Below are 10,829 nucleotides of genomic sequence, written 5' to 3'. Positions count from 1 at the left end.
AGCTTGTCCCCCCTCTGGGAGACAGCGTACAAGCAAGGCCGTCTGCTGTTTGTTCTCACTGCCCTCTGCTGCAGCAGGGGTACCAGTGAAGCCTTGCCTGAATTTCTTGTCATGCCTGTAATCAATTTCTATTGATTAAGGAGGCCAAGAGCCCTGGTCCACAACAAGCAAATCCCAGAGACCGAAAGGAGCTTGGCACGTTTGAGGAACAGCAAAAGGGCCACTCTCCTGTTAGGGCTGGACCAAGTGAACAAGATGGAGGAGAAGCTGAAAAAGTAAATAGGATCCTCGGGCAGTGGGACAGGCATCATTACTGCTGCTGCAACGGCAGAGAAGCAACCCCACGTTAACATTCCTGAGGGGAGAAATCTCTGGTTTTGTGGGTGACTGCCAGGCTCTGCCTTACACACTAACACAGTGAGTAACTTGGCTCCTTCATATTGCGGATTTTGATCTTAAGAAGCCCTCATCTCCCTTAACCCCTCCCTCCTCCTGTTCAATTTCATGCCTGAAATGGTATTGAAAAGGCAGGTTCAATACTCTGGCTTTGCAGCCACACAACTCAGGTTTTATTTTCACCTCTGCCACTTTTCAGCTGAGGCTAAACAACCTGAGCCTTGTTATTTACATCTGTAAAATGAGGGAGGGGACATGAACACCTTACAACATATGTAAGTATTTACCAGAGTAGCAGACACAATATTTAGCACATACAAATGCTATTCTTATCCAAGAAGCGTCATTTCATTTCTCTAATTTAAGACATTGATACAAGTTCAATAAAAAAATCTGATATAGTCACACTAAGTTATTGGTCATTTATACTTCAGTGTGAATAAGCCTGCAGTTCTTTCCCAAATCCCTTCAAAGTTGGATGAAAAAGAGGAATTATGAAGAAGAGAAATTCTAGATGTCAGAGGAACCAAAGAAAGGAGGAAAAAGTTAGATAAGGAGGGCCATAACTTCTCTCTATGAGGATTTATATATTTTCACATTATTTAAATTCTTTAAAAATTGTTAATAAAAGAATCAAGCCTTTATTTTCCCATACAAGTACATTTCAGAGTAACCAAATGTTGATGAGAGAAGTTTCTCTTTTCAATAAAAAGTATTCTAGTTAAGCCATAAGAAGAGATGATAGAACTAAAATAATACTATTCAGCAACCTCTTCCCAGGTGGCTCAGGAGTAAAGAATCTGCCTGCCAATGCAGGAGATGCAGGTTCGATCCCTGGGTTGGGAAGATCCCCTAGAGAAGGAAATGGCTACCCACTCCAGTATTCTGGCCTGGGAAATCCCATGGACAGAGAAGCCTGGCGGGCTACAGTCCATGACAATCCATGAGGTCAGAGAGTCAGATACAACTTAGCAACTAAACAACAACAAGCTAATGGGTTGTGATGATGGCCATGAAGGGCGCTCACATCACAAAGTATTTTGTGCCTCCTGATAGAAGTGTCCATGCCGCCACTTATGAAGCATTTCTGCCCTAAACTTGGCCTAAAACGTTTAGCTCTAACTATCAGTTTTAAGGAACTATCGAGAATAGAGGAATATGTTAAAAATCAAGGGGAAGCAAAATCCAGGCTATCAAAAATCCTTTTGGGAGAGGAATCCAGTTTCTTCAACACATAAATTGTGAGGAAAAATAAAGAACACGAGGGGAAACATGCATATTAAAAAATATATTTAAGAGGTACCTCAACATAAGGGCTTATCAAAAGATCCTGATTCAGAGACACCAACTGTAAAATTAAAAGCTGATGATAAAATCAGATAAATTTGACTGGATATTTGATAATGTTAAGAAATTATTGTTCATTTTTAGGTGTGATAATGGTAGTGAGGTTACTTTTTAAAGAGTCCTCATCTTTCAGATATATATAATGGTTTATATATCTATATTTATATATATATTTATAAACATTTTGTGTGAAATACATTTTAGAATATCTAAGATTTGCTTCAAATTAATCCAATAAGGGGGCTGTGTTTTTTTTTCTTAACTAATAACTAAAATAAGAAAAACTAAAATCGGAAATATCTGCTTCTGCTGCAACTTTATCATTTTCCTTAAGGTTCCTGTTCTCTACACACATTTTACTGGTAACCAAGAGCTCTGGGAGTTAGAGGCATTAAAGCTTTTGACGCGGGGCATGATGACAGTAATAATGACGACTAACATTTCTTAAATAATCTATACATTTGACTAAAACCAGTCCAGGAACATGCTAGGCCAAAAAACTGATGCAATCACCCTGGGAGAAGGGGAGGAGGACCCCCTGAGGACCAGAAAGAAGGTAAGGAAGGAGTCACTCACTGTGAGCTGCTCACATTTCTGTCTCCCCCAGATCACTGTGAGCTGCTGAAACCAGGGAACCACGTTTTATTCATCTACCCCTTCCTCGGTCCAGTTACCACACCTGGCAAGTGCAGCATCACTAATTGAGGAGGAAGGCAAAACACAGAGATACAGAGTAAGGGAGGGATTCTGATGTCTAAAACTGGGAGAGGGAAGCTAAGACCAGTCGGTTTAGACTTGTCACAGAACAGCAAAGGGACACGACTCCCCTCAATCTACTTGAAGAAAACCACAAACCAAAAATGTACGAAAGTCCATAACCAGAGGAGGTGGGCTGTGACTTGAAACGGGTTTCACCTCGCTTCTGCTCATCCCCAGGTGAGTCTGGGCAGTAAAGGACTGTGATGGAAACGAAACCTACACCCACAGGAGGCAGCAAAGAGCTAACATTCTAAGAGATGCGAAACCCAGATCAGAAAGGTGGGGCCTCAGCACTTCCTGCTGGGAACTTCCAGCCTTGGCTTCAGGGTTTACCTCTCACGGGACAACAAAAAGCGCCTAAGTAGCTTTTTGGAAGAATGTTGGGAAGCAGTAAATCAGTAGCAGTGTGGGAGGGATAGGCTCTGCTGTGATGAAGTGATAGCGGATACAGTAGAGTATTCCCAGTGGAAAGTTTTTCCTATAAACATCCTGAAAACTTACACTTAGCTAAACCTCATGCCAAAGTGTTCTGCAGGTTCCCTCTTGACACATGCTCAAAGCCACGTACCTGCATTTTAAAGATTAATTCCTAGCCCCACAACTGCTCAGAGAAATCACCTGAAAGCACTTTAAGTGTCACTTTATTACCGAAGGTCTCCTCCCTGGATTCCTTAATGCTGTCATCAGCAGGCCATCAGCAGCAACAAGAACAAAAAGTCTTCTTATGAGACACTGAGGCCCCTGGGAATAAACCAGTGTTGATCAAGTTAAATGCAGAGCCACTTAGGCACAGATCTTCCAGCTTGCTTTGAAACCCTGAGCCCTGTCCCAGGCAGGTCCAGAGCCCTCACCCCCAACCCTGACCCCGCTCTGATGCAAGAAGGGCCTGCTTTCATACAGACTAAGTGGGCTTGAGCAATACTTCTGACATCATCTGCAGAAATGGACTTTCCCTTCACTTCAGGTGCACACCCTCTGTTCCTCCCTCCTTCTCATTGTATGTAAATAGTGATGGGCAGGAATTTGAAGAAAGCTGCCCTCCTTGATTTTTCTCTTTCTGGTTGTCCCCAGCTGTCCTCACCTCAGAGCCCACATCTCAAGGTAAGGCACACCTGGGACCCTTTGCTGCAATGCGGGCACCTGCACACATCTCTGCTCCAGCAACAAAATACAAAGAAACTACGTGAGACTAAAAATAACTGTGAGCAAGTGGAGTTGGGGCAAGCTCTGGACCCAAAGATACAAAGAGACCCCTGCCACCCCACCCCACCACAAAAAAAAAAAAAAAAAAGAACTGAAACTTTTGAAGAGCCTGGAGGGAAAAACAGTGTCAGGAGCAAAAGCCAAAAAACAATGGCAACAAGAAACAGAAAATGCTTCCAGAGAAGAGGGAAATCTCACAACTTTTTCTGATTAGGATTCAGAATACTATCTTTCTCTGTCTTCTCATCTAATTTTTCTAGATTTGGGAAATATGGAGTGTCATGAGCAGAGAGGATGATGCCAGACAGTGGAAGGTCTGGCCAGGAGCCTAGTAGACAAGGGAGGTTGTGTAATTCTTGCATTTTCTAGAAGGGAGAGTCTGCTGTTCCAGGGGATTTCCTCCTCCAGAGGATCTTCTCAACCCAGGAATAGAACCCATGTCTCTTGCATCTCCTGCTTTGGCAGGTGGATTCTTTATCACTCAGCCACCTGGGAAACCCACCCTATGAAATTACCCAATCCATAAAAACTAACAGCATCCCACCCCACGCCACCAAAAAAAAAAAAACAGCCCCATACCCTGAGTCCACTCTCACCTTCTGAGACTACATTCTGCCTGTGGGATGTGTATCTCTCTAAATAAATTTGCTTCCACTTTACTCTTGAATTCTTTCCTGCACAAAACCAAGGACCATCACATGGTGGCCTATCCCAGGAACTTGCCCAAGACCCAGGACATGACCATTCTCTTTCCCTCTCTTCTCCTGCAGCACTGCCAGATGTCAGGAATCTGAGAAGTGAACAGCTCTGAACCCCAGTGGCCCAGTGCAAGGGCCTAGAAACCAGACACCGCCTGACTTGGAATTCCCTACTCCAGCACTTGGATGAGCTCACACATTTCTAAGTCTTAATACTCTAATTTGCGAAATGAGACTCATACCCTGGAAAATCTTGAACAATAGCATAGGGTGGTACCGTGAGAATTCAAGGAGAGGAAGTGTGGAAAGCACCTAGAACTGTGGCTGGGCACTCTCAGAATTAAATCATTTTCTGTCTCCCTTTCCTTCCTGCCATCCTATTATTTCAGTCTCTCCTTTCCCAGTTATGCATTTGGCCTCACTCAACAAGGAAATCCTCAAACGCCACTGAAAGTTTTCAGCTGACATTGCAGGATATTTGGTTTCTGAACAGGGCAGATCAACATGATACTCAAATTTGACTTCTTTCTGGATTCATTTGTCTAGCTCTAGAATATGAGACACCCAATAACATATGCCAACTCTATATGATAATTCTTTTACCAAGAGAAAATTGCTTCTTTGTAAATGATCTTTGTTATGCTTAAAATTTTAAATACAAGCATAGAATGCTATAAAATACCTCCGTGCGCCCATATCTAGCTTTAATGTGTGTGTGTGCTCAGTTGCTCAGTTATGTCTGACTCTGTGCAATCCCTATGGACTGTAGCCCACCAGGCTCCTCTGTCCATGGGATTTCCCAGGCAAGAATACTGAGGTGGGTGGTCATTTCCTCCTCCAAGGAATCTTCCTGACCCAGGGATCGAATCCACATCTCCAGCATTTCCTGCATTGGCAGGAGGATTCTTTACCACTGAGCCACCTGGGAAGCCATTGGAACTTTAATGGTTTTCAACAATTGAGCATTTTTGTTTCACCAGCAATCCTTCCACTGTTGTTGCTGTTATTGTTTTTCTAGATGTCTTATTATACCACTATAAATGCTTCAAGGTATGTCACTAACAGATAAGGACATTTTCTGTCATAACCATAATACCATTATCAAACCCAATAAAATTAATAACAAATCCTAACTATCATTTGATACCCAGTCTATATTCCCCTCTTGTTTCAAAGATACCTTCTTATGGTTGTTTCTTGGATTCAGGAATCCCCTGCATGTGGTTAATATTCCTTAAGTCTTTTTATATCTGTAACAGGTCTGTGCCAGCCATGGAGGAACACCACCCAGATCCCCTCAAGGAGCAGCTGCAGCTCATTTGCAAAGCTTGACGTTGATGCCAAAGCCCCTTCACCCAAGGTCACACCCTTCCCAAGCAGCCCACATTCGAGAGTAGGTAGAAAGCCCAGCTTCTTGGCCTGACACAGGACAGACAACTCCAGTGGCCAACATTTGCTCCAGAGAGTCCTAGGCATTGTCCAAGACTCTGCCATGCCTTATTGACTATACCAAACCCTTTGACTGTGTGGACCACAATAAACTGTGGAAAATTCTGAAAGAGATGGGAATACCAGACCACCTGACCTGCCTCTTGAGAAATTTGTATGCAGGTCAGGAAACAACAGTTAGAACTGGACATGGAACAACAGACTGGTTCCAAATAGGAAAAGGAGTACGTCAAGGCTGTATATTGTCACCCTGCTTATTTAACTTCTATGCAGAGTACATCACGAGAAACTCCGGGCTGGAAGAAGCACAAGCTGGAATCAAGATTGCCAGGAGAAATATCAATAACCTCAGATACGCAGATGACACCACCCTTATGGCAGAAAGTGAAGAGGAACTCAAAAGCCTCTTGATGAAAGTGAAAGTGGAGAGTGAAAAAGTTGGCTTAAAGCTCAACATTCAGAAAACGAAGATCATGGCATCTGGTCCCATCACTTCATGGGAAATAGATGAGGAAGCAGTGGAAACAGTGTCAGACTTTATATTTCTGGGCTCCAAAATCACTGCAGATGGTGACTGCAGCCATGAAATTAAAAGACACTTACTCCTTGGAAGGAAAGTTATGACCAACCTAGATAGCATATTCAAAAGCAGAGACATTACTTTGCCAACAAAGGTCCGTCTAGTCAAGGCTATGGTTTTTCCTGTGGTCATGTATGGATGTGAGAGTTGGACTGTGAAGAAAGCTGAGCGCCGAAGAATTGATGCTTTTGAACTGTGGTGTTGGAGAAGACTCTTGAGAGTCCCTTGGACTGCAAGGAGATCCAACCAGTCCATTCTGAAGGAGATCAGCCCTGGGATTTCTTTGGAGGGAATGATGCTGAAGCTGAAACTCCAGTACTTTGGCCACCTCATGCGAAGAGTTGACTCATTGGAAAAGACTCTGATGCTGGGAGGGATCGGGGGCAGGAGGAGAAGGGTACCGAAGAGGATGAGATGGCTGGATGGCATCACTGACTCGATGGACGTGAGTCTGAGTGAACTCCGGGAGTTGGTGATGGACAGGGAGGCCTGGAGTGCTGCAATTCATGGGGTCACAAAGAGTCGGACACGACTGAGCAACTGATCTGATCTGCCAGGCCTGTGTCACGTGGGTTCTTTCTTGCTGCCCCCTGCTTCCCAGCCCCTTTCTTTTACAGGTGTTGATCCTTTTTAATCACCTTGCACCCAGACTGTGTGGCAGTATCTGCTCCTAGAGAATGCAATGTGCATAGCCCTCCTCCCTTTCCATACCATCAACTAGTGGAAGAAACTAGGACTGACTTTATGTTTTAAAACACTGTTTACTAGACTTACTGTGGTGGTCATTTTGCAATATGTGCAAATATTGAGTCAGTATATTGTACACCTGAAACTAATATAATGTTATATGTCAATTATATAAATAAGAAAGTAACTCTTTTCAGCATCCACACATTTGTTTTTTTCCAGAATGGAAATGATAAGCCAAACGTTCTCATTTTCAGTAAAAGAAACTTCCAGTCAACTAAAATCAAAAGAAATCAAAGATGAATACAGTGTACATTAACCCTTCTATTCCATTTTCTTTAAAAAGCTAAACTATTTCATCTACATTTCTACTAAATTGCTGACACTCCCAAAATAAGTCACAAAGTAAAAAGGTCTAGATGTCTATTAAAACTATTTTAGTATAAATTATAATATGCTCATCAGTCTTTCTTTCCCCTAATAGAGCAAGGGCCTACTTGAGCAACCACAGGCTGTAGGGAAACTGCACGTATTATAATTCCTAGAGGAACAAAAAACCCTCCTAGAGCACTTGGTCATATCCATGAAAACTGGCTGACCCAAAGCAGTCTCAACTCCCTGTCCCCCTGGAAAAATGAGAAAGCCTCTTTGCCTCCAGAATCTCATATGACTCACCTGTGAATTAGACACAGCACTCTCAACTTCATAGTACTGTTATGAAGGCTGATGGGATAATGTACAAGAAAGCACCTTTTTACACTGTTACATGCCAGCAGCTACAAACCCTTGCTTACACACACACAACACACATACACATACGTTGCAAATCTCCTGATTCACCTTGTAGTTGGGAAGCAGCACACACACACACACACGTTGCACATCTCCTGATTCACTTTTTGTTGGGAAGCAGCAGCTGGGCCTGTGAATACTCCACCCTCCTCCTCCCACCTTCAGGGTCTCTGATCTTTGAGCCAGGTGTGTGTGTCGTGTTTAGGTCCTTGACAAACATACAAGGAACGCTCAGGTGAGAAGCCACAAGAACTCACATGGGTTCAGTTCTCACTTATGCTTGTGAGACTCAGCCCTCCCACACTCTCCCCATCTTGCCATCTATCTTCAATTTCTGACTGCCTGTCCCCTAGCCTGCAAGCTCCCAAATCAGACAGACCAAAGACAACAGCCTTATAGAGACCACACGACTAGTCCCCCTGACTGGACAGGGCCAAGTCTCTGTCTGCCTCTGCTAGTGGTTCTGCTCCTCTGGCCGGACCAGGTCTGATGGGGCCACGCTCTCACCTCCAGACTCATGCTTGCTCCCTACCTTCCTCAGCACGGCTTCACCCCCTTCCAGCACTTCCCAGGACTTCCCTGTACCTTCAAGCTTTTCCAGTTTTAAAACAACTTTGTCAAAAGCCATAAAGCTGAAAGGGTTTTTCACAGGTTTAAAAGAAAAATCTCTCCATGTAGATGGCCACCATTTCACAACATAATGTCAGCATGTACCAAATCCTTTTCAAAATGAGGATATCTGCCACTTCAGCCTGCTCCACTTTTAGAACTTATTTGAAAGATATACCTTGGATGTACAGAAAGGATTATCATGTCAGTTTAATTCATCATGATGAACTATTGAAGAAATAGTAAAAGAAATATTAAAATTCAATTTTAACCATATGGTGAATTATTATGCATCCATTAAAAGCAGTCATGGGGAATTCCCTGGTGGTCCAGTGGTTAGGACTCCACACTTTCACTGCCGAGGGCCCAGGTTCAATCCCTGACCAGGGAACTAAGATCCTGCAAGCCATGCAGTAAGGCAAAAAAAAATATATATATATATATAGTCATAGAAAAATAAATTGCAAGAAGCAGGCTTTTCATAGAAGAGGAAAAATTCATGGCCTATAAGCTCATTTCATTAAGAATGACAAAAAAGCAAACCAAGATTTCAACAAGATGTGATTCTATACCTATGAGTTTAGCAAAATTCAGAAGTTTAACGAGATCAAGCTGTGGATCAATGGCTGGTAAAGGTGTAAAATAGCACAACCACTTTGGAAAACTGTTTGGCATCATCTTGACAAGTTGAACTCTCACATACCCTCCAACCCAGTAAATGCATTTCTGACTCTGCATCCCAAAGAAATGTTTTCACTTGGCACTTGAATACCAGAGGCATATATAAGATCAGAGCAGTGTCTGCAATAACAACAACAATGAAAAACTAGCAACAACCCAAGTGGCCACCAACAGGAAAATAAATCAATAACTTGTGCATATCCACACAATGCAACGTGATAATGGCAGAGAAATGAACCACTGCTATACATATTGTGGATAAATAATAAACATTATGTTGAGAAGGGAGAGGTAAGTGACAGAAGGCTATGTGCCATTCACACAGTGCACAAAACAAGCAAAGACAAACGATAGGGCTTTTAAACAGATACAGGCGCGTGTGCATGCTAAGTCGCCTCAGTTGTGTCTGACTCTTTGTGACCCCATGGACTGTAGCTCTGAGGCTTCTCTCTGCATGCAATTCTCCAGGCAAGGATACTGGAGTGTGTTGTCATGACCTTCTCCAGGGGTTCTTCCCGACCCAGGGATCCAACCCATGTCTTATGTCTCCTGCATTGGCAGATGGTTCTTTACCACTAGCGTCACCTGGGAAACCCAAACAGATACACATTAGAACTAAAGCCATATTCCATTTAAAATGGTGGGCCTGAGGATGAGAGGTAGGAGATTCAGGTAGGGGAAAGCAGATACAACTTTTTGGTAATATCCTATTCTTGAATTAGGTGGAGGATACACAGTATTCATTATATTTTTATGCTTGAGAACTAACATCAAACTTACATGTAATCTTTTGAATATATCATTTTTTCTTATTACAAGACATTCTGGAGTCAAGTGGGTTCACTTTTGAGAGCAGCCAGAGGAGGATTGTTTGACGTGCCATAACCAGAGAGTTAACTCTGTTGGCAATACTGAGAGAAGAAGGCTATTTTGGATGAATTTCCAATTCTACAGAAACATCTTTATCTGTTTCTTCTAACCTGTTTCTGCTTATTTTGTAAGTTTTGCTTCTCAAAAAAAAAAAATTCTTGCCAAGCAATTAATGCCATGTAAGATACTTCCTGCCAAGTCCTCTGTGAGTAACACTTCTGAGCAGCTGAATAGCATCCTAGCATGGTGGTAACAAGCCCATGTTCCCAAGTCCAACCGCCTAGTCCCAAAGGCCACCCTGCCATGTACCTGAGGTACGTCACTTACTTTCAGTCTCACTTTGTCATCTTTAAAATGAGCATGATAATAAGAGTCCTACCATACTTCACCGATGTGATAATTAAATATTTGTGTAATAAAATGCTTGACAACTGATATTCAGTAAGGAAATTCTCATTTCTGGCAATATGGCACACTAGTACCCAGAACAACACTCCTGATAAAAAGAAATTTTATAATGTGCTGTAGAAAATATTTTAATTTTTTAAATGCACCCTTAAACCAACAAGAAAATAAAACAACTTATATCCTGATTTTGGTCTCTAGAACCCTTTCCCATGAAAAGAGATCAGGATTCCTTGGAGAAACACCTGGTTCCAGGGGGAACCAGGAAAGATACAAAGGGAAGGAAGGAATCAGGAAGGATACAAAGTAAGCCTGTCACATTTTTGTAGCGCTTGAAACAAGGAAAACTTTCA

The 10,829-nt window shown here is 42.6% G+C and overlaps 1 non-coding gene across 1 annotated transcript; it reads left to right on the top strand.

The window, feature by feature from the left end:
• The first annotated feature begins 8,838 nt into the window (after nucleotides 1–8,838).
• Nucleotides 8,839–8,911, top strand: TRNAE-UUC. The gene has a single exon. It is a non-coding gene; the product is annotated as a tRNA-Glu (tRNA).
• Nucleotides 8,912–10,829: the final 1,918 nt, after the last annotated feature.

Source organism: Bos indicus x Bos taurus, chromosome 14 (assembly GCF_003369695.1).
Source record: "Bos indicus x Bos taurus breed Angus x Brahman F1 hybrid chromosome 14, Bos_hybrid_MaternalHap_v2.0, whole genome shotgun sequence".
NCBI lineage: Eukaryota > Metazoa > Chordata > Mammalia > Artiodactyla > Bovidae > Bos > Bos indicus x Bos taurus.
The sequence above is the reverse complement of the archived record's forward strand: the minus strand, read 5'-3'. Positions and strand labels throughout refer to the sequence as shown.